We start from the raw sequence: 25123 nt of genomic DNA, 5'->3' as shown, positions 1-25123 counted from the left end.
GACTTAAATTGGTGTCTTACAAATGGCAACACACACATCCATCTCTTCTGCAGCTGCCTTTTACAAAGACAATGGAAGTGTCTAAACAAACAGCATTCTCCTATTCCAAGAAAAAGCCACTTGTACACAACTTGAAATAACTTTGCTAATTTAGTACTTCTCTGGTGCTTTAGAAAGAACTCCCTTGAGGAGACTCGGTCTTCTCATCTCAGAGCCTGAGACCTTGTGTTGTTCACTGACCAAGTCTCCAAATACCACACAAGAAGAACTGTTTTGCCCATCCTCTGTCCCAGCCAGAGGTGGGATGAGATGCTTTCAGATCTATTTTTAATTTTGTCTCCTTCAGATAGTATTAAAATTGTATTGGGAGAGGCTGAGGTTTGCTACCGGACAAATGAGGTTCTGTTTGCGTCTCCAGATTCCAGACAAAGGTTGCTGGAGACTTCATGCTGTCGTGATGATCTGTAAGCAGGTGTCTCTCCCCGGCTCTGCCTCCCTTCCTCCCAGCTGGACAGCACTTCTCTGACACCCTGTCATGTGCAAAGCTTGAGGGGACTCTGGACCCCATGCTTTAAGTATTCTTCTAGAAAGGCCTCACTGGAATAATCCTGTTCTCACTGGGGTATAGATAATGTGAGATCTATTAGGAGATAAGTTCAGATGATGGGAAAGTACCTGTAATGAGTCACTCCCATTTAATTGAAGGGACAATACCTTATTGTTTTAATAATCAGCCTAGAAATGGGCAAAACCAGGGGTTGGGGGAAGATTAGCACACGGTTCAGTGACGTTTGGCCTCCAGCAAGAAACGGCCTCATGTTAAGCACATACAATGCATCCTCGCTTAAAGAGTCACAAGGAAACTGGTCAGCATAGTTCATTATTATCATCATTGGATAACACCACCATTTAACAGATTTAGATATCTGGAGACCATCTAAAACAATGCATTTTGGAGCTTATTGACTGTTAAATATAATTGTATTAACACATAATAAGAAAGTGTTTATTTCTGCCACAAAAAACCAAAAACAAGTACTGGGTCTCTTCTAGCTAACAGCTCGAACTCTCCAAGAAAGTCCTCCCTCTGACTGAAACATTCACATTTTAGAGCCTTACACTATCTGTATTTTCGGTGCAGCGCCGGCACACTTCAGAAATCATTCTAAGAATACCACTGGATGTTGTCTAGTATAATGACAATTGTGTGAAAAAATTGCAGACAGGGCATTAGGCAAGTTATGACACATCTGCAGAAACCACTGCAACCCCTGAAAGTGGTTTCCAGAAGTGTTTACTGATGTTGAGTAATGTTTGGACATATGAGGAAAGCCGAGCCAACTAGCGTGTTAGCTCTGCTAACTAGTATGAACGGGTGAGTTCCACACAATAAGGTCGAGCCAGAGACAAATGCGAACAGCCTTTATCTCCCAGGACCCAGCAGTTTTATTCTTCTTAATGATTGCCTTTCTTTTCCAATTTTCCCGTAATGGACATGCATTATTTGAGTAGTCTAAAAAAAAAGTTTAAAGGAAGTAATATAATAAAAATTTGGTTTTCATGTAAGGTCTGTAAATTAGAGAATTTTATTAAACTGAAATTCTATATAAAGCTACATGAATCCCCCACCCCATATAGACATTTGGTCAACAGACATTCACTTGCAATGTAAGAGCATTAACTTGCTTCTCTAGTAACTTCTGATATCCCTTAACAGGAAATTAATGCATTCACTGTAACTTGTGGCAGAATTATTTGTCTAGAGTCAATTAAAAACCCATGGAGAAAGTTGCTTCAAAAGTGGGTTTGATTGTACCAGAACTAGAGAGTCCTCCCAGTTCCTAGAAATGAGAAAAAACTATTCGCTCCTTCATTCAACAGACATTGACTGGTACCTACTATGTGTCAGTTGCGTTCTAGACATTGGGTGAAATCTTTTTGGTTCTTGTCTTAGATCAATCTTTAAAGTAAATAAAGATAACTCTAAATAATTGTTATGATATCTATAACCCTAAAAATGTAACAGAAATGGCCACAGAGATATGAATTCCAGTCCTGACTCTGCTACAAATTCCTGGGTAACCAAAGACAAGTGACTTTTCAATTGATAGATGAAATTTTTCTATCTCAACTTCTTTATCAACACTATAAAATTATTCCGATTTCCTTCTAATTCTAAAAGTCTGCATTTGCTTTTTTTTTTTTAAATAGTATTTCAGCTTGTTGTTCCTTATGGCTGTGACTTTGTCATGAAATATGTGTCTGAAATAAGGATGAATGGTACTTAGCCTACAAATACTTGTCCCCATTGGACTTGTGAAGAAGAGCTCTCTGGGCCAGTTGAAGAGGGTATTAAAGGCAGAGGAGATGTCCATTGCTTTAAAGTAGCCCACTAGCTAGCTGAAGTGATAAATAATAAACACAAGAGACAGAAAGGGACTCTTGCCAAGCTAGGTTCAACAAGCAGAGGCCTGAACACTAGAAACTCACCTGTGTGTCCTGTGAGGGATCCGGATATGCCAAGCAACCGGGCTTCGCCAGGAGGTGCTCTGAGTAAGCTTAAAAGGGACGAACATAAGGTAATAGAAATGGCTTGGCAGACATGAACTGAGTATTATGAGTATTTTCTGTGTTAACAGGAAGAGAAGCAGGCAACCAGCCAGATGGCAAAGGAAGAGAAGCATATGGCCTGGATAATCTACACCCTGGATGATCTGGTCCCCGAATAATGGAGGGCGGGCTGCATTTCACTAGGGAGTCAGTGGATGTCAACTGTCCACTGCTGTTTTGCATGGATCCCCATTGTCTAGTCTTTATCCTGGAGACATGGATTAACTCCTTTCCTCCATCGCTCTCACCCCTACCCCATCAAACCCCTCTTTTCTCTTAAAAGGCACATGCTGTTTTAGTCACAGGAAGCCTGTGTGAAGAATATCGCACGTACGTGTGTGCATGAGTGCATGACTTGGGAGCTGGAGGGTGATGAGATGTACTACCACCCAAAATTAGTCTTCAGGTAGCGATCTAGACTAGCGAATTTGAAGCCTAGTCAATCACAGAGGCATAATCGAATCAAGCCTGAGCAGCAGAGAGCCCAGAGGGGCCATCATTCTTGGTTACTCGTCACACCCTGAAAAGAGTCGGTACCTGTGTTCCCTGAGGGACAGGGAGCTGTCCAACCATTCCAGGGAACCCTTGCCAGGAAAAAGCAGCAGGCCAAAGGCCTCACACCAGATAATTTACTTATTCCTGAGTAGTACATTTGCTTTCCTTAGTTTTAAAATAAGTTGTAGAATTTTATTTTATTCCCATATCTGTATTTCCTTAATTTACTTTTAATTATTTTGCCAGGCATCAGATTATCTTATGACATTTTAGTGCATACTTTTGTTGACTTTCCCAACAACTCTTCATTTCTCACTTCTCTGTTTCCCTCATCTCCACTTAAACACTTCCACTCCCATTATTCACTCTACCACTTTCATGTCACTTATGATCTATTGCCATCTCTCTTCCATAAAGCCTATTTTCTTTCCTCAGTATGGCTCTGAGTCCTTACACTCTGTCTGAGAAGGCGAGGAGGAGTGGGGAGGGAGGGGGGCATCTTCTTTTTAACAATGCAAATGACGAGATCGCTATGATACTCAACAACATGGATTAGCTGGCGTCAAACCCACACCACCATGACGACCAAGTCAGAAGAGATCATTTGCCAGGGTACAAGGAAGCCCATTTCTCTCCAGCCTATGGATAAGTTCTTTTCTTTGAAAACAGCTTTCAAGTCCAAGCCATAAACCGAAACTGAAGTGAATAACGAAGACGGGATTAAAATAATTACTTTGCCAGTCAAAGACATCACCGTTAATTATAGAATGCACATATACCATACTGAAACGCTTTCATCAAATGTCGCTTTCTCAGATCAGGATAATCCGACCACTTAGGACAAGACTTATTTATGAAAGAAAGAGCCTGGTGGGATTTACACTACGCCTGTAAGCAAATATTTGGTTTCCCAAAAGTTCACGAGATTACCCCCAAAGTTTTGCTCGTGTGCAAGAAGCACAGGAGGAATTTAAGTCAATAGAAAGTTGAGTATGTTGAGGCTTTTTAAATTACGAGAAACTTTCAACAATGATGGGAAAATGATTCATAATCATATCACTTTGAAACAATTTCATGTTCCCGACAACTCTTACCCACTTCATCTCATTGCTGCTGACATTTTTCCATAGGCATACTTTAGAGGTTTATACAACTGCAAACATATATACTACTTTTCAAGTCATTCAACTGTAGGGTGGAGAAGGCTCCATTAGGGAAGAGCTTGTCACAGAAAAGGATAAGCACCTGAGTTTGGATCCTTGGCACCCATGTAAAAACCCAGGCATGGTTGGCTATACCCCATGTAATCCTAATGCCGGGGAGAAGGAGACAGGCAGATCCCTGGAGCTCACTGGTTGGCCAGCCTAGCCAAATTGGAGAGCCCCAGGTTCAGTGAGAGACCCTGCTTCATGAAAGAAAAAAGGTGGAGAGTAATTGAGGACACCCAGCGATGACCTCTGGCCTCCACACAGACACACACACAGGCCCATGTGCACCCACAGACACTTGTGAGCATATACACCCACATATATGATAAACACGTGTGTGCACACAAACCACACAGCTCAAAGACTAAGTATTTCTTCATGTTACCACAGGTCTTCATAATTATACCTTTTGATGGCTGCATATTCCAACAAAAGCATGATGCACATCATAATCCTGCCAACTATTCCTTTAACTATTAGTCTAGATTGCTCACAAGTTCTCATTCTTACAAATGATCTGTGGTTAGCAGCTTCTGCGACACAATTCTTTTTCATCTTCAGCCTATCTGTTTAGGGTAGAACTTTCTAGAGATATTAATTGTACTTTTTTCTTCATTTTTTTTATTCTTGAAAGTATAGCATAATTATAATTTCATTTCCCCCTTTTTTGGCCTCCCTTCAAGCCCTCCCACAGATCCCTCCTTTCTTGCCTTCAAATTCATGGCCTCTTTTTATTATTGTTACATGCATACATATGTATTCCTAAACATAACCCACTCAGTCTGTATAGTGTTACCTGTGTATATATGTTCAGGGATAACCATTAGGTATTAGACAGCAATCTGGAGACTCTTCCCTGGGGAGGCCTGGTTCTCCGATCCTGAGCATTTCTACGTTGCCTGTCGTTTTGTCTAGGGTTGACGCCTTGTGGGTTTTCCCCAGTCCACTCTGGCATGTCTATTCCTATTGTCCTTGTTCAGTTCCTGTTTGGGCAGTCACGGTGGTGAGACTTCACGGGTGCAGCTTCTCACATTCCTAGGAGACACGACCTCACAGCAAATGCCCTGATCCTCAGGCATTTTCAACCTTTCCACCTTAGAACCCCAGACAGAGTTGTCAAATGCTCTTCCAGAGGACTGATCAACTCATATCACCATAAACAAGGTCATCATCTGTCATTTCCTTTGCAATTTGTGTTTCTAATGATTACTGAGCATTTTCACCATAAGCCCATTGAACAGAGTGCTCTAGCTCCTGGAAAGCCCAATGCCTGCCTGAATTGTTTGTGTCTCTTTTAGTTTTTATTGTTTACAATTACTCAAAAAATAGCCAGAAGAGCAGGCTCTTTCCAGAAGTTCTACAAAATCTTCAGCCCTTCATAGTTATACATTTTCTCATAAGGAATGGAATAGAACCGCCCCCCCATACTTTGAAAACAAAATCTCCCATAGTCTCTCTCTTTTCTGTCACAGTTTCGTAATTGAAACAACTGTTTCTCAAACGAGGACTAAAATAAGGCTTGTAAAAAACGTGTTCAAAACCTAACAAAGAAAGGCAGAGTGGAAGCAGACCGCTCCTTATTTACACGCTGAGTGCAAACACGTGAGGCTATGACTGGAGGCTAGCTGCGCCCTTGCCCAGGACAACCGAGTGTTGAGGATCGAATTCGGTCACAATGAGGTTACACCGGGGTGGGGCCCCCAATCCAGAATGACTGGCCATGTGAGGACAGACAGACACAGGGGAGGGCACAGTGGTGACGGGAACAGGACTGTCGTCATACAGCTGCACGCCGAGCGGAGCAGCAGAAAGAGCCAAGGACGGGGATTTGCCCAGGCGCGGCAGAAGGAGCACACAGTCCCCAGAACCGCTAGACAATACATTTCTACCGTTTTCCGTTCCTTGCTTTGTGGTACTTGATCACAGCAGCTCTAAGAAACTAATCCGAATGGTTAGGAGGAAGCAGAATACCTACGGTTCCCGCTACGGTTGCTAGAGCTTGAATGAACGGCATCCACAGCTGTCTTCTCTTTACCTTCTACCAAAGCTCACAGCTCAGGAGGACTGTAGGACAGCATTCTGTCTAACGAGGTATGTTCGATTTTGAGGGAGGGTTTCTGCTTCCCCATAAAATCACAAAAGCTTACAAGGGGGGGGGGGAGGCCTTGGCTGAAGGCATGGTGGCCCATTTGGTCCTGAGAATGAAAGCCAGGCGGTAAGGTGAGGGGGGCGGGTTGTACTTTGTACCATCAGATGCTGCCACGTACCTCTAACTTGGACCATCACTTTTTTGATTTTCTGTCAAATGTTGGGGACAAAAAAACAAAGAAAGAACCCAAATTTATTGCCCTCTCAGTCTGGTAGTCAGTTAGTCCTGGGAAATTTCATACCAAATATGAAACAGCACCATCTGCTTACGTCCTGTGTCCGGATTTCTACCTAACAGAGTCCAGTTGAGATGTTTTCTCCGTCACAGAGGTTCCAGGGGCTCTGTCTCTCCCGGACTTCTGTACAATTTTCCGCTTGCTCTATTTGTATCATTTAGACACTATTGTTTTTAACCTGAATCACATCATATTGCAATTACCTGAACTCTTTTATCTTCCTGATTTGAAAGACCTGAGCACGGAGCCCCTGCCCCCCACCCCCACCCCCCACCCCCCACCCCCGAGTGCTCCCAGCACCTTAGCACTGAACCTGGAACTCAGTAGGGGTTCAATAAATGATTGTGGATGAGCAATGTGATGAGAAAAGCCGTTGAACCTGAAAACTGAAAGAAAATAGAGTCCAAGAACACACGAGTGAGGGGGGTATTTTATTTTACCAAGTCATTCTAGACCCACACCCTCATTGAATGGAAAACTTGACACATATCATCACTTTAAATAAAATCATGACTCACTGGGATTCATGTGCATGCTTAACTTTTATTTACTAGGAATTGTGGTAAAAGTCAGTAATTGTTTCACTTTATCTCAATGACCTGCCACCAAACCCACGATGGAGCGTAGGCTAGTCCTGAACTCACGACCCTCCTGCTCCACCTCCCATGTGATGACATGACAGGTGTGGGCCACACCCCTGGCTCTTCCTGATGACTCTGAAGAAAGAATTCACGGTAATAATTTGGTTAGAGGCAGACAACTGAAATGCTTGTCTGAAGCTGTTTGCTCTAGCTGGTCCGCATTTTCAAACCTAGATTTTGTGACTATGTGGGCTGCCTAGAAGAACAAGCTGATGGAATCTATGTGAGGAGACGATATGAAGTCAGTCATGTCATCTCCAAGGCGTCACTGCTCTCAAAGGTATTTATTAGTTTGTTTGCTCCATTTTACAGAGAAAAAAGCCGAGGGCTAGAAAGTACTTGCTGGTACATCTTACCTATATACTAGTAAGATGGTGTATGGATTAGACTGACTCAGAATCCTGTTTCTAAATCCTACACAGACAGGAAGTAGGTGACTCCAAACTCTTACAAGTGTGGCTAAACCAGCCTTTCTCCATAGAGGGGTTGAGTTGTTGGCATCAATACCAACACACACACACACACACACACACACACACACACACACACACACACACAGTTAAGAATCTTTGAACCAAGTGTCCCCTAAAGTGATTCCAAACCTAATGCATCTAATCTTTATAACAATTTTAAGCTTTTTAAATCTCATCATTGTACCCATTTCTATTCCTTTCAGGACAAAAGTAGTGACCCTTCCCATGGCAGCCCTGCAAATGCTTAAGGAAGTCCACCCTACTCTTCATCACACATCTGTATAGTGGGGAGTTGTTCCAGCTGTGACCTTGAAGCACCACCCCCCAGTGAGGTAGCAGGTAACGGTTACACCTGCCTATAACCTTTAAGTATATGCCCCTGGGGCGTGGTCGTTGGGGACCCTTAAGACCTGGGATGCACATATGTGGCTCACTCTTTGCTCCCTTAGGGTTTTGGATGCTGGAGACAGAGCAGGCAAAAGAACAGCATGGGACTGCGCTTCAACCTTCCAGAACCCTGCAATAATTCCCCTGTTCTGGACAGTGAGTGTTCCTTCTCTGATAAATTCCTTTGCCCTTTAAGCAGACTCCATGGATTGCTAGCAATATCTGGACCTGATAATACATCTGTTAGTCAGTTTATGCACAGACAGTAAAGCATAATTGTGCTGTTTTTCTGCTTCTCAGTTAAAACCCATATGACACTTGACAAAAATTCAAGTGTAACAAAGAAACAAGAGGCAATAACCGCGGAGGTGAAACTGAAATTGAATACCAAGGGAGGAACCAAGGAGGGGCTGGCGGTGGGAACCTGAAGAACCGCTGCCCTAAGAGAGGCTCTGGGTGGGAATGTGGCTAGGAGAAGCCGGTAAAGGCGTATTGATGGGAGTGAGGAAGGTGGTTTCCGAAAGAATGAAGATGCCCCAGAGGAAGTAACGTCTGCCAAAAACTTCACATTAAAAGAATTTTCGAAGATATTTTACAACATTGAAAGTGCACAGAACAAAATGTTGGAAGCTTATCCAAACTTAGAAATGAATATGACAATTTGTCAGGTGTAGAGAAGGTGCTTGCTTCAGATGGTAAGTTATCTGATGAGACTATGAAAGTTCTGATCAAATTACTCTTGATAAGCTATTTGCAAAGAAATAAAACCCAATTTTGAATGTTTCTCATGTTTCAAGTTAGAGTGAACTATTGTATTAGTTTTACAATTCTCTCCTCCTCCTTATGTATTTGAAGCCAGTAGAAAAAGTTTTAAATGTTTTGACAATTTTTTTTTAAAGATCAAGAAACAAACATATTTTCTGTTGATTAGTAACATTATTTTATGCTATAGTTTTTATAGTCCCACACCATTGTGGAAAATAAAGACTCATATTTATATCCATACGTACTTTGAATAGTTCATTCGAATAGATTCCTAAAGGGGGAATGTTGGGTCAAAGGTTATACATGATAATCATTTTGATAAGTACTGGTAGATAAAAAAAAGTCATAATCTCATTCAAGGGGAATTCGAATAACCTTTTCTCCACATCATTAAGAGCTAAAGCTGGACACATCTGTAATCCTAGCATGGGGGAGGCTGAGGCAGGAAGACTGCAAGGTTAAGAGCTATGCTGCAAGATCCTAGCTCTAAAAACAAAATAACAAAACCAAACCCTAAAGACTATAGCATAAAAACCACAGGTAGCTAGAAGAAGAATGCGTTGTGGTGGTGTTACATATAATTGCGGTGCTGTTACATAGAACAATTTCCTCTGAACTGAAGTTTTCTCTCTAGCAGATGGGAGCTCACGGCACTCAGGAAACAAAAGCTCTTCACAAAGGTGAAATTTACTGGGTTCAGAAGGCCCCTTCCCAAGGTTACAGTAAACAACCACTGAGGGAGGCCCGCCTACTTGACCCCGCCCACTTGCTGAGGAAGGGACAATGACCCGCCCATTTGACCCCGCCCACCTGCTGACTTGCTGTTCTCCACCTTTCTGCTTTAGAGTGCTCCAAGGTGCAGCACAGTTTGAGTTTCTTGATTGGGTGTTGACTGGGGTTTTAGGTGCCGTGGCTGCTTTTGAGTCTTCCCTGTACCCACACTTCCTGTTCGTAACTCCAATAAAAACTCATTATTCATCAAGTTGAACTCTGGTGCAATCATAATTTGGCCGGTTACGATGGGTTCCCTTTCTGGGGTGAGTAGACGTGTGTGCTGCGTCTTTCCAGGGAAAGTCTCCCACACAACAGCTGTGACTAGACCGAAAAATACAGCTCAAAACAAATTCTGAATGTTTCCAAAACAAACACCATAAATGTTCGGTGTGATGCATACACTAACTATTGATCTAATCATACTTTGTGTATCAGACATGTTACACTCCACAAGGACATAATTATTATGTGTTGATTGAAAATAAAACTAAATGATAAATACTACTAACAAAACAATTGTGTTGTTGTTGTCTCGTTTTTTTACCAAATGGCATGGAATTGAGTCAATTTACTGCCGTGGTCAAGCAACTTTGAGAGTAGCACTCTCTCCCTTAAGACATCTGCTTCAGGGAAGAAAGACTATGCCCCGAGAATGAGCTAACCGGGACAAGCAGCAAAGAAGAACCTCTTTTCCTTTTCCCCTTCCTTCCCCTTTTCTATGTTTCTCTCTTCCCTTATCAATGCTGAGGTTTTAATTAATGCAGGGCCTGCACAGGTCAGATGAAGGCTCTTCCTCAGAGCCACATCCTCAGCAGCAAAGGAGGGCTTTGATAGACACTTCTATTGATACAGTAAGGATAGTATGACTTTGTGTCTTGTTACGCCCAGCCTCTCATTTTTTTTCCATGTGTATGTGTGTGGTATGCATGCACATATGTATGCATGCTCATGCCGGTGTGCCACACATGGGGAGGGGTGCCACTGACATTAGTTATCTTCCTGAATCTCAGCATTTCTTTTCTGTGTGTCCGTCCTAAGACCTCCCCTAAACTTCCTAGGATCTGGGGAGGAATAGCTTTTACTTTACACGGTGCCCTCCTACCAAACTCTTGCCCTGTGTGGCCAGAATTCCTGCGGGCTGAATTTTATTACAGGAAGATTAAGAAGACTTAGAGCTTTTGGGGGTGCTCCAGGCCATGAAGACAGGACAGGGAGGCAGCTCAGGTCTCCACCTCTTCTGCTTTTACCCCTGGCCTGATCACCCCACCACCACCACCACCTTCCACTCACAGCCTTCCAGCCTCTCGCCAGCCAAATCTGAACGGGCTTTGGCTCTTGGCTTAGACTCCTACCAGGACAGTGCGCAAGACGTCAAAATAACACTAACAGTCAGACTCGAACTATTCCTATTGATGGCGTAGAAATGCCGGGGGAAAGGCAAGCTTTTCGTATCTTTCAATACAAGTGTTTGCAAGAATGACAGAACCCTTGCTTCTCCACCTCAAGGTTGAGCTGGTAATTATATATTTCAGAAGAATACTGCATACAATCTAAAAAAATAATTTAAAAAACCCCACCAGCATAAAAATATGACATGGCACGAAGCTCCATATAAAGTTGTTCAATGCACATACAGTAATTGCACCAATTACATTTAAAATATTTATTTGCTTACCCCAAACTCCAAGATATAAAAGGCTAATTATCAAAAATGACACCAGTGAACAGTTTTTACCCAAGCTAACCAAAAAAACAGAATAATATTAATAATGCAAAGAAATGAAAAGAAACTTCAGCTTACTACTTGAATTAGAATGTCAACTAAATAAAACGGCAAATTCATCAGCCTTGTTGTTCGCATACATGGGCTGTATCATTTGAAGAAAACACAAAAAGCCCTTGCAGCCTCCATAATCACGTTTGACTCTTTGGAACTGACTGAGAGATGAACTATATAAAAACTTGTATGTGTTGAGCTTTGTTAAATTAAATGCGTAATTTGAAAGTGTGATGCTTTTTTTGAAGAGTACACAGGCCTAGTTAATGGTTACCATCCCATCTAAGTATGTTGGTAAAATCGACTTACAGTGTTGTGTTGTGGGCTCTTTTTATTTCTATGCACAATATAAAACGGACCACACAGGGCAGTTCTTTGGGGTATATTCCACACAATATTTCTTACATCGGTTTTCTGGCCTAAAATTAAAGAACTACACAGGATGACACTATAGGGGGCGATTTGGTAAGATGACTGACATTCTGCTGTGCTGACAGCTCTATTGGATTCAGATTCCTCTGCTCTAGTACAATTTGATCTCTTCGAACAATTAAATCAAAGCACAGAGACTATCATAGTCATGTTAGCTAAAAACATTTCTGCCTATTTTTATGCTTTGACTCAAAATGAAAAAAAAAATGAAGACAGTGTCTTCTGTCACAAAAGGGTAATGGCAACATGAGAGGATTGCTGTACCTTTCCTGCAGGGGGCAGAGATAACAGAGCATCGATACCTCCATCTCAACACTCCATCTCTATCTCCCGTTAGTCTATTTTATCATAACGCATTAACATCAATCACATCTGTACACTATGGAAGTGCTGAAGGATCTCAGCTATGGCACTGGCATCTCATCTTTCCAGGTTCACAGCGGGGAGGGAGGAGGAGATCCAGAGCCATCATGATGGTCCTAGTGATGCCCAATACATTGCTGAATCCTGACGAAGAGTTAAAGGTTATTTTAGTACTCTTCTTCCTCCTCCTTCTCCTCCTCCTCCTCTTCTTCCCCTTTCCTCCTCCTCCTCTCCCTCCTCCTCCTTCTCTCAGCACTGGGTACTAAACTTACACACAGCCTCATGCATAAGAAATACATGACCTAGGACTCAGCTACAGCCCCAGCCTGAAGATTTTTTTGTTTTGTTTTGTTTTTATGATTTGTTTTGACACAGGGGCTCACTAATATCCCAGGTTGGCCTGGAACTTGCTTTGTAGACCAGGTTGGCCTCAAGCTCACAGAAATCTGATTGCCTCTGTCTCCTAAGTGCTAGGATTAAGGACATGGGACACCATACCTGGCTCCAAGTGTTGCTTTTAATAAATGGATTTTATTTTCTGAGAAAAATACAGAACATTGTTGTGATTGAAAAACTGCTAAATTCTTTTGGAAATACTTTTTTTTTTCTTTCTTTTTTTTTTCAATGGCAAAATTGAGAGTATGTTTCTTATTTACTATTTTCGTTCTTAAAGATTTATTTTATTTTGCATGTATGCCTGTTTTGCATGCATGTATGTACCACATATGTGCCTGGTATCCGAAGAAGTCAGAAGAGAGTGCTGGAGTTCCTGGAACTAAACTTACAGATGGTTATGAACCACCATGTGGTGCCGGGAATCAAAACCCAGTCCTCTTCAAAAGCAGCAAGTGTTCTTAACCACTCCATCTCTCCAGCCTTGGTTTGGGTTTTGTTTTTAAACCTTCCCATAACCTTCTCTCTGTCTCTCTCTTCCTCCTCCTCCTCCTCCTCCTTCTTCTTTTCTCTCTCTCTCTCTCTCTCTCTCTCTCTCTCTCTCTCTCTCTCTCTCTCTCTCTCTCTCTCTCTCTCTTTACTAAAGCTCACACAGGGAGGTTGTTAGGATCCTGCCCTCACTCTGGCACATTCCAAGCTTGGGGTCTTTGGTCTTACATCATCAGGGAGCACTGGTGGCTACATTTACGCCAGACAAGGCCCCCAACCCTCTCTCTCTGTTCCCTGTTTCCCCTCTGCTCCCTGCTCTCTGCCCTGCTCCCGCCATCTTTCTTTCTCTCCAGGCCTGGCTCCCCTCCTTCCTGTCCCCTCCTTCTTTCTAATAAAGCTCTTTGTAACTCTGGCAGTTGTGGCTGTGGCCCAGGACTTTTCTGCCGGTAACCAGGGCCGCCACCAGCGCCACTTCTCATAACCATCAGAGGTTGCAGGACAGCCACTGGAAGCTGATTTTCTCCTTCCATAGGTTGTTCTAAAAACCAAACTTGGGTTGGCGGGCTTGCTGAAAGAGCCTTTACCCACTGAGTTAGATTGCTAACCCCACAAATACGGTGCGTTTCTGTTGTTGTTATTGTTGTTTTGGTTTATTTTTTAGATAGGGTTTCTTCTATAGTCCTTGGTATCCATCAGCTTTGTTTTTAAATCTCTTGATTTTTTTTTAAAGATTTATTTATTTATTATGTATACAGTGTTCTGCCTGCACGTATGCCTGCATCCCAGAAGAGGGCACCAGGTCTCATTACAGATGGTTGTGAGCCACCACGTGGTTGCTGGGAATTGAACTCAGGACCTCTGGAACAGCAGCCAGTGCTCTGAACCACTGAGCCATCTTTCTATCGCCCAGTATCCATCAGCTTTCATCTGCCTTTCAAGACCTAGCTTAGCCTTCCCTTCATCCTGCTTTTCTTCATCTCTCCAAGCCATCATCATACTCCTCTCCTTCAAATAACTGCACTACAGTCTATTCACACTGATAACTGTATACCTTCTCACATTCCCTGTTTTATAATGTGCCATTGACATTATGGTACCAAATCGGCTTGTCTGATCGAAATATCTTATATTCAGTAGTAATCTTTAAGGAATATGAAATAGCATCAGTTTTGCAAATGAAACTGAATATAATCAAAGGAACTAATTGAATTGGAAGTCTTTTGAAAAGTATTATGGGTACTGAAGAAAGGAAGTAAGACATGTTGCTGACTCATTTATAGGGTTCAGTGCATGTTTTTTCTGCCTGTTCATCTCTCCACCCATTTTACCATGACTGCCCTCAGGGTAAAGATAAGGCATCCTGTCTTAAGACCCATTATGCTTACAGCCATGCACATGCATAGGAGACACCCAATGCGAGTCTTTGGCTTGAGATCATCTGTGGGTAATTGTATGCGCTCTGTTTATTCCTACAGAGAAAGATTAAGACTGTTGCATGCAAAGTCCCTCAGGAAGTCCTAACAGAGCTTCCGCACAGCTGGGTCCTGGGTGTCATTTCCTTTTGTGCTCCGGAAAGATGGGGCCCAAGGGCATCCCTCCCCACAACTTTCCCCTAGAAGTCCTTCAGACACACTCACCAGGCTTGCCAACACCCTGGCCAGGTGTCAATTTAGCCCACACAGTAAGGCTCCAACAGAGAAAAAGGTCAGGGGTTGTCATAAACTCACACACCATCACCCACACAGGGCAGGGAAGCGGGAAGCTTATTTTCAGACCATGTCCTCAGTCACAGCATTCCCTAAGTCAGACTAAATGGGCATGAAGGACCCGCAGCACCTCTTTCAGCCCCAGGAAACAGTGGCGCTCAGAAGACACTCGCTGAGACTCCACACAGCTGCCTTTTGCCATCAGTACAACTAGGAAGCACTTGAGATGCTTTTCCAGGGCACTTTAATCCCTTCCACCAGATGAGCCTCTATTTCCTTTAGCCTCTTTATTTTCTCTTTGCCCATTCTTCGTTTATCCTTCAGGCTTGTTCGTTCTCATCCCCGAGGCCCTCCCACACCAACTGCAGCTTTATTCAGATGGCAATGAAGAGGAGTTTTAGTCAACAAAGGTAAAAGTATCTTCTCTACCAACGTTTTCCATTAACAGAGGCAGCAGAGGCACAGGAGCACGTCACGACTGTGACATGCGTCCTTCTGAGAGAGCACAAACTATTAAAGTCAGCAGTCTGGAAAGAACGCAGCCGTTAAGAGAAGAATAATGTCAGAGAAACCTTCCCATCGTCTTTCAGGAGTCCAGGTGGCAACAAAGGTGAGGTGTAGCTCAGAGGATGCTGGGAAATGCCATTGTCACCATCAGTGCAAGGACAATGTGCCTCTTCTGGATTCCTGGCTCGTGTCTGGGATCAGAAACAAACATACTCGCCCAACTACTCTCCACAGTGGGACTTGACCCTATACCTGCAACGACAAATGATTATCTGCGATGTGAGTCTACTGGCTTAGGTTTGGGGTTGGTCGACTACCCCAGTGTCTCAGCTGGGAGAATTGCTACTCCTCATCCAGAGAAGGGTGCATTTGCCCAAGTCAGGGATCAGCCCGAATGAGCTCCTGAGATCTTCCTCCATGACTGTCTGGAAGTAGCTTAGAAGAGGAATGTTAGACAAAGAACAGGCAACAGGAGTTGCCTGTGAAGTCAGAAAGGAACACACGAACTCCCACCTGCCTTACTCTTGAATGTGGCTCACTCACCAAGAGCGACACTGACATTTCATTTTTATACCATGACTTCAAAGACTCTTTTTTTTTTTTTTTTTTTTTTGGTTTTTTTTTGAGACAGGGTTTCTCTGAGTAGCTTTGCGCCTTTCCTGGAACTCACTTGGTAGCCCAGGCTGGCCTCGAACTCACAGAGATTCGCCTGGCTCTGCCTCCCGAGTGCTGGGACTAAAGGCGTGCGCCACCACCGCCCGGCCAAAGACTCTTTAGGCTTAAAGACCACAAGTGAGAGAAGCGGGGTACAAGGATTCATGTCCAAAAAAAGAAAACTGTTTGAAGGTCAACAGTGATGTACTTACCAAATCTATAACAACAACAACAACAACAACAATAAAACAGGAAGAGGCCCCTCTCTGCAATTAGAACAGATGCCCCAGTCACTCAGGTTCACACAGAGCAGGGTGACTACATGGAATACATTGCTTATCACGTGACCCTGGCTAGACATGCTCAGAGGTTCCAAGAGGCTTTGGGGAAATTCATGGCTGGCGGGTTTTTAAAAGGATTTGAAAGACAATTTGGGACTACCTCAAGCTTTCCAATATTAACGTATCACGGGACCAGCACCCCCCACTGTACCCACCCATTCTTTTTCCCAGTGACTGTGTTAGAAAGAAAACTTTGGGTTGAATAAGGGCATTAGCAATAGTGACAAGTGCCAGGAGTACAGCAGCTAACTTCCGCTCAGACGGAGGCACTGTGTGGTCCGCTGTATTTATACCAATGGTTCATTTCTCCCCCGTAACACTTGAAGGAGGTAAACATCCCTGTTTTATGTATAAGGAGACCGAGGTCTGCAGAGGTTGGATAACTGGCCCAAACCACAGCGCTCATGATGAGTAAAGCCAGGATATGAAGCCAGTAACTCTAATCTGTGCAGCCCAGGGCACAGGCACTGACATCCTCAGGCTTGGCAGCTGAAGGTAAACAGACTTGGGGCTCCCTCCCAGATACTCAGATGTCATCTTGACAAACCAAGCTCCCCACAGAAGGGGAACAAAGGTATACAGACAGACACTCATACCCATTAAAAAAAAAATTAAAATCTTTAGGGCTGGAGAGATGACTCAGCAGTTAATAGTGCTGGCTGTTCTTCTGGAGATCCCGAGTTCAATTCCCAGCACCCACCTGGAAGTCCCCAACCTTCCATAACTGTAGTCCTATGGGATGTGATGCCATCTTCTGGGGTGCAGATGTACATGCAGACAAAACACCCACATACATCAACAAAATAAAATAAAAATTATTTTTAAAAAATCTGAACCTGGAAATGTACCCCCTGAGGTTTTACAAAATATCTTTTAAACATGCCCCCGACTCCATGTTGTTGCTGTCAAATCCAGGGTCTTGTACACGCTAGGCTGGTTCTCTGTGAATAAGCTACATCCTCAGACCTTTTAACAGGCTTTTGTGTTACACAGTTTTCAACTTACCATTGGTTTAGCAAGACCCAAATCCATAGCAAATCAAGGAGCATCTATGTTGTTTTCTCCACGTCAAAGCGTCACTGGAAGCGTAATGCAGGATGCTCTCAAGAGATCAACGCTGCTGAGAGCAAAGCGTGGACACTAAGCTGGCAGTTCAGACAGCCCAGAGAAAATTTCCTTGAGGGCTTGGGCTTGCCAGCAGCTATGAACATCTGTCTGACCTATGAAAAGCAGAGCTAGCAGTCCGTGGCCTATGTCACTGACCACATGCGCCGGAGCAGGCAAAGGTCAGACACTGTCCGAGGCAATTCATCAGATGCAATCTCACTCACTTGTCTGTTTTCTGTGTGGACCGAACAACAGCCTTCATGGCCGGGACTATACGGTTAATGGGCACATGGACTAGATGCTGTGTGATTTCTTCATAAAAGAGCACTAACCTCAAATCTGATTGTGCCCTACAATTTTGCTTCAGAGGGTACTTCCTTCTCTCTGAGAAGACTTGGTTCCATGTGACAGGCGACAGGTGTTTGTGAGGTCTGAGGAGAGACACCCAGTTTGGGGGCCCCTCGGATATTTCCTGAGGATTTCATAGTTCTCGGTCCTTTCTCTGAATCAGAAGTAACTTCTGTTTCTTCTGTGTATAACCTGCCCTGGTGGCTGCCACAGGGAAAAGGTAGCTTTTGATTTTAGGGGAGGGTCGCTCTGTGTATACCCTCAGATCTGGGGGAAAACACCCCGATTCCCAATACAAATGGAACACCGTTGAGTGATGACTTGATTTTCGTGACCTCGAGTTCTAGACTTGAAAGCAACAAAAGAGATGGCCAGGGGTCACTGACATGATTTATCTCTTGTTAGAAACAAAATCACGGTTGAAAAGCAAGTATTGACAGCTGCGCAGGCAAAGCATAAATACGGAACTCACTTGGAAGAACACATTGAGCTGGTGCCCTCTTCAAAGGCAAAAGACACCACGAATACACGGGAGACATTATTTCAAATAACCATGGCCACCTGGGGACTAGTTTGTCTTCTGTTACTATGATAAATAGACACTGCGACCAAAGACCAGTTCGGGGAGGACAGGGTTCATTTTAGCTTACAAGGGACAGTCTGTCATAAAGGGAAGCCCGGGCAGGAGCTCAGAGCAGGAAGTGAAGCAGCCCTGGAGGGGTGCTCCTCCTGGCTTGCTCAGCTACCTCTCATACACAGCCCAGGCCCACTGGTCCAGGGACAGCACCGCCCACAGCAAAGAACTCCTACATCAAGTAACAATCAAGAAAATGCTCCGTCAGACATGCCCACAGGCCAGTCTAGTGGAGGCAATTCTTCAGTTTAGATCCCCTCTTCCAAGACGTGTTTTGTCATATGACAAAAGACTATGACACTGTGTTTAGTATTACTAAGACGTCCTAATGCTACAGTCAAATCGGAAAGAAGGGGATAGTCTTTTCTTTTCTTTTCTTTTTTTTTTTTTTTTTTTTTTGGTTTTTCAAGATAGGGTTTCTCTGTGTAGTTTTGGTGCCTTGGTGCCTGTCCTGGATCTCACTCTGTAGACCAGGCTGGCCTTGAACTAACAGAGATCTGCCTGCCTCTGCGCACCCCCCCCCCCCCAGTGCTGGGATTAAAGGCGTGCGCCACCACCGCCCGGCTGGGGATCATCTTTTCTAATGCAGGCATTTGGATGGCTCAGGGGGGGAGAAATGAAAGTAATACATACCTTTAAAAATTAAAAGGAAAATTTGCTATTCGGGGCTGAGGTAGTGTGGAGGGAGGAGGAAAGAGTAGCTCTCTGATAAAAATGTAGGCATGAACGATTTCTCTAAGACATTGGGATAGTTCCTGATTTTTTTCTTTAAAAATAACAAAATAAAAAGCATTCGGTCTCCCCCCCCCAAAAAAAAAGTCTGCAACATTCTTCTGACAGACTAATAAGGACTTTAAATTAATATGATAATCTGGTGTTTATCTGAGCTTTGCCTGTGCAATGCCAGCTTTCTCAGCTATTATTCAAAAGCTGCAAGATGAAGAATACCTAATTGCCTCCTGGAGAAGTATATTACTACCCGAACGGCTTACTTAAGCAAACAGATTCCGAACTAACAAAGTATTTTACAATAATTTGAACTGAGGAATGACTGACAGCTAAATGGCTGCCATTAACTGTTCTCCAGGTGCCCCTGGCCATGGCCTATTTTGGTCTCACGGAACACCTACCAGCCTCCGGACAGCTTCCAGCAGCCCTGTCAGGCCTCTGTAACGACGGCTGCTTCCTACTTGCTACAATGTCCATCAGCTTAGAGGACTGCTCTATCTACTGCGTGGTGAACTCGGAATGTTCTAGGCCTTTGATGGGATGCTATCTCGGCTGTTTCAGATCGGTTAGGTACAAAGGAGCAGAAAGGGGTGTGTTTATTAATTATGGCTATTTAGGCAGAGGACAAAAAGCTGGAAAAAGCCAGCTGAACTCTATCCCACCTGAGAGAAGTTTTCTTGGCCTCAGAGAAACCCCATTGGCAAAGTAAATGTAAAGATGCTGTTACTACATCCTTATATACTTTGGGAAGGAGTCTCCAATTTACTCCTTTGAAAAAAAATTATTTAAAAAACCATAAATAGATCTGGTGAGAGTTCAGAAATACGTGATAGCAATGTTTCTCTAAGAGGATAAATTGGCGGCACACTGACTACTTGTAAACCATTTTTCTCTCAGCCTTTTTATGCCTGTTTCAGTCAGGTTCTCAGCTGCACCCAAGTTACCCTGGTAACAGCCTCAGTGTTTGCAGAGACTGCCGAGCTGAAGCAAGCTGCCGCCGCCTCTTCCATCTCTGAGGTTTTCCTCCGAGCTGTTTCTCTAGATCCACTCCCCAGGCATCTGCACATCTGGATCCCAACTCTCCTCACGGCTAGCCTTCCACACACCTGGCTTCGCACCTGTCTGGTATCTTCTGCTGGCCCCACCGCGGCTTGTCTGCCTATTGGTATCACTGATTTCTGGGGCTTTCAGCACTACAGTGGCTTCCTTGGTCCATTTCCATGTGCAGTGTGCTCAGCCTTTATTTTTCCACTTCTGGACATAACACATGCAATGAAACAAAGTAATTAGTCCAAGTTTACTTAGGAAAAGACAGTGTCAGGTTCTTCTCACCACTTCTATTTGGGAAGCGGTGACATATAATCTCTCTGTTTGTGTGTCTCTGTCTGTATGTCTCTACGTCTCCGTCTCTACCCCACCCCAGCGCCCCAGCTATGAAAACAGACATATCCCACCTAAGGACCTGCGTAGGACACTTGAGTTGCTTTGCTTGTGTCTGCTGTAACTCTTGCTTAGAAATGGTGGCTTGCATGTAACAAAGTCATTTTCACTTGGGGAAATGCTGAGTTGGCGCTAGACGATTTGCTTGAGGCCGTGTGGACAGTCTAATGTCTTGTATCTTAATCACGCAATGAATGACAATACTAGGTTAGATTTCGAAGCCCTCCTAAGGAGCAGCCCCTGCTAGTTAACCCCGGAACTGGAGGGGAGCATATCAGAGCAGCAGCTTCTCCCCTACTTCTAAAAGCGTTATTCAGCCTGACTCGAATAAGTCATGTTCAGAATCTGAAACAGGATCCTCATCGTTTTTTCTTTCCCTACGCAAGACTCTTTCTACTGCCGAATGGTCTACAAAGTAAGAATAAGCCTGAGATATGCAAGAGAAAGTATGGAATGCAGGAAGAAACATATTAGAATTATATTCCTCAATTTGGCAGGAAATGAATTTTAGAGTATATATTAGCCTAGCAGTATAAACACATAGTGTAATAATAAAAAAAAAGTATGGACATCATAAATATGAAATAAGAGTCCAGGTGAGATGACAATCAAACTGGTTAGGAAGCCAGTGACTTCTGACACAATCAATAACCCCTTAGCACACGCAGTGTACAAGGTGACTTATTCCTGCTACCCTGCTCACAATCCAGCCTTATCTAGGCATCCCATTTTCCATTCACACCACAACAAGCCACTAAATTATATGCTGTCTAAAGGTAGGAAACCTTGACTCTTACCCTTTGCATGTATAATACTCAATTGTATTACATGGCATGCAGCAAATACTAAATATAAATTACTAAATGAACGAAGCTAGTTTTATAAAGATACTACTTCATATTTCTGTAGACGACCACTTCCTAATAATCTCTCTGACTGGAATTCCCTTTATGCCACCCCCCAACCTCAGAGAAACCTATAAAACTAAGTTAATGTCTTCATCTGTACCTCCACATTACACCACAGAGTTACCTATACATTCCCCTGGGTTCTTTTTTTTAATTAATTAATTATTTTTTATTTTATGTATGAATGTTTCACCTGCATGTATTTATGTGCCCTGTGTTCATGGTTGGTGCCCACAAAGGTCGGAAAAGGGCATCGGATCTCCTGGAACTGGACTTATGGATGATTGTGAACCACCATGTAGGTGCTGGGAATTGTACCTGGGTCCTCTGCAAGAACAACACATGATCTTAACCACTGAGCCGTCTCTCCAGCCCCTCTCCTGGGTTCTTACACATCCAATCTTTTATATTACACATTTGTCTTCTTCAATAGAGTGGATTGTTTAAAAAAAGGAGGCAAGAAGTTACAGTGAGATATAAGCAGACTTGTAGATAACAAATTATTAATCTGAAGACATTAGAATGCTTCTGATTTTACCATCAACTCACAACTACTACCAGACCCTAAATCATCATAAACTAGAAGAGTGGACAAAATGATACAAGGCCATTGATTTCTGTTCCTGGACAACAGGCGGTACACGGCTGAGCTCTATGAGCAAAGGGACCAACGGAAGTGAGCTTTAAGCACCCTAAGATGAGGACATGGAGCTGGACTTAGAGGAAGCTGGCATGTTGGAATCTGTGGGCAGACTATCAGAGAGGAGGGAATTTAGACTAGCTACAGAGGCAGAGCTCCAGAACTTTGAGTAAGATTTCCTTGAGGCTTTGCTTGCCTACTAAGTTCTACATGCGTAGGTTTAGACTCCATCAGGCTTGAGGCTAGCCAGGGTCACACAGGGAGATCCCTTTACATCTCAAAAGGAAGAAAAGCTCTTTTGTAGAGCTCTTGCCTACTAAGGAGGAGGACTTGCATCCATCCCCATCCCCACACACAACAACACAAAACCAGGCCTATAAATAATCCCTAGGTCAATGGCTATTAAAATAGAGCATACCAAAATCTGTTGAGTCTGTACTGCCATGGAAGGAAACTGTTGTCTTTGAATGAGTGGATTAGAAAAGCAAAAGGGTTGGTGTCAACTTTGTGAAGTTAGAAAAAGAAGAGCATGTTAAATCAAAGAAAAAAGATAGAGAAGGCATTGAAATATAAAACAGGTACTAGAAAAAAAATCAATGAAATCAAAAGTGAGTTCTTCGAAAAGATCAATGAAATCAGTAAAGCCCTAGCTTGCTGCATAAGATATAACAGAGCTGAAAACATTATCATCGGGGTTCTGAGTGAAATAGAGGGTATTGTTACACATACTACAGATGTTAAAGGATGAGGGCTGTTATAAATAAATGCATGCTAGGAAGTTTGAAAATGTATAAGAAATAGACAGATTTTTTGAAAGTCACATAACTTTCAAAATGGACACAAGATAAATAAAAGTTTGAAACACCCTATCTGTTTTTTATTGAATACAAATAGAGATTTTTGTAAATAGATATTTTTCCACAATAAAATTTCAGGTCCGGATGACCTTGCTGCCAATTTACTCTATAAATCCAACAATATCCTACTACCCAAACTAGACAAAGGCCCTATCACAAAACTTCAAGAAAAACACACATGGTTATGACTAATAGTAACATAGATAACAAATGCTTAAGAAAATAATAGCAAATCAAATATAGCAACATGTAAACAATAATAACCTATGACAAAATAGGATTATTTCTTTTCCAGGGTTAACTTTGAAAAATCAATGCAACCTATTATATTAAAAATAAGAGAATGGATCTGAGGGTACAGAGGCTCAGTGGTAGATTGCTTACCTAGCATGTGGGAGTCCCTGTGTTCAATCTCCAGAGCCACAAATAAATAAAAGAAAAAAGAAAATGATATAATCATCTCAGAAGATGTAGGAATGTAATTCAACAAAGTTCAAAATACTCATGACAGAAATTATCAGTGATCCAGCAATTCAACCTTGGATACATAAGCAGAGGAACGAAATCAATATGTCAAATGGTATCTGTGCTTCCAGTTTGATGGCACCATTATTCACAATAGCTAAGATATGGAAACAGCTGAAGTGGCCATCCACAGACGAATCGCTAAGAGGATGCACTGAGAAGTGACCAGGAGGACCGGGCCTTTGATAGACCGAATCTGTTCATACCTTGATCTTGGATTTTCCAGCCACCAGAAATGAGAAATATATTCCTGTTGTTTTTAAGCTACCTAGCTTATAGTATTTTAATCTAGCAACTCAATGAGTGAAGATATTCTTGCATATGAAAAATCTATGAAATCCTTAAAAGGGCTATTCGATCTAACAAGAGAAATTAGCAGTGTCACAACATGCAAGGCAGATATACAAAGTCAATTTTATATTCCATCAATGAGCAGGTAGAAAATGAGATGAAAATATAGTACTACTAACAATGGCATTTTTCAGAGTGACAGAAACATGATACAACTTGAGTATGTCAGACAAGTAGTGGTTAGACAAGCTACACCTTTGTTAAAACTCCTGAAATGAATTTAAAATGGCAGTATTGATAGCAAGCAAATGGTACCTCCATAAAATTGATTTGGGGGTTTTAAATTTTTAATTTAATTTTTTTTTATAATGTATGGGTGTTTTGCCTGCATTCAAAACTGGAGTTACAGCTGGCTGTGAGCCACCACATGAGCATTCAGAATTGAACCTGGGTCCTCTGGAAGAGCAGCCAGGGCTCTGAATAACTGGGCTCTCTCTCAGCACCATTTATTCTTTCTTCCTTTCTTTTTTCCTTTCTTTCTTTTTTCCTTTCTTTCTTTCTTTTGATCTATCTATCTGTCTATCTATCTCTCTATCTATCTATCTCTCTATCTGTCTATCTATATCTATATCTATCTATCTATCTATCTATCTATCTATCTATCTATCTACCTATCTATCTATCTATCTATATCTCTATCTGTCTATCTATCTATCTATCTATCTATCTATCTATCTATCTATCTACCTATCTATCTCTCTATCTTGAGACAGGGCCTCATGGTGTAGCTCTTGCTGACATCAAACTTGCTCTGTAGACTAGGCTCGCTTCAAACTCACAGAGATCCCATTGTCTCTAGTTCATAAAAAGTTGATTTTGTTTGTTTAAAAAGTCACCAGACCTAAATAAAAGGATGTTTCCTTTACCATCCTATGAGAAATGAGAAATCAAGGACATTTGAAACACACACACATGAATAGCTTTGTACCTGTCCTTCATAGTTTGGATCCCGACTCTCTCCAAACGCTCTACATTGAAAGCTCCATCACCAGCTCCTGCTGCTACTGGAAAATAATGAAATCTTCGGAAGATGGAGGAGGAAGTTAAAGTCACTTGAGATACGGCCATGAAGAGGACATTGGGACCTAACTCCTTTATTTTTGCTTCTCATAAACCACCAGGTAAGCAATTGCCCCCCCCCACATTCCTACATAATAATACTATGCACAAAGGGCTGAAAGACAA

General features: G+C 42.7%; 1 protein-coding gene and 1 long non-coding RNA gene across 5 annotated transcripts in view; one reads left to right on the top strand and one right to left on the bottom strand.

The window, feature by feature from the left end:
• Camkmt (calmodulin-lysine N-methyltransferase) overlaps nucleotides 1–25123 on the bottom strand; it is a 371202-nt gene that overhangs the window by 113618 nt on the left and 232461 nt on the right. The gene's annotated exons all lie outside the window — the stretch shown is intronic.
• On the top strand, nucleotides 5982–8150 carry LOC121825200 (uncharacterized). Its single transcript, XR_006067329.2, has 3 exons — nucleotides 5982–6404; nucleotides 7513–7618; nucleotides 8015–8150. It is a non-coding gene; the product is annotated as an uncharacterized LOC121825200 (long non-coding RNA).

Source organism: Peromyscus maniculatus, chromosome 22 (assembly GCF_049852395.1).
Source record: "Peromyscus maniculatus bairdii isolate BWxNUB_F1_BW_parent chromosome 22, HU_Pman_BW_mat_3.1, whole genome shotgun sequence".
NCBI classification, from domain to species: domain Eukaryota; kingdom Metazoa; phylum Chordata; class Mammalia; order Rodentia; family Cricetidae; genus Peromyscus; species Peromyscus maniculatus.
This window is presented reverse-complemented; position numbering and strand designations above follow the sequence as displayed.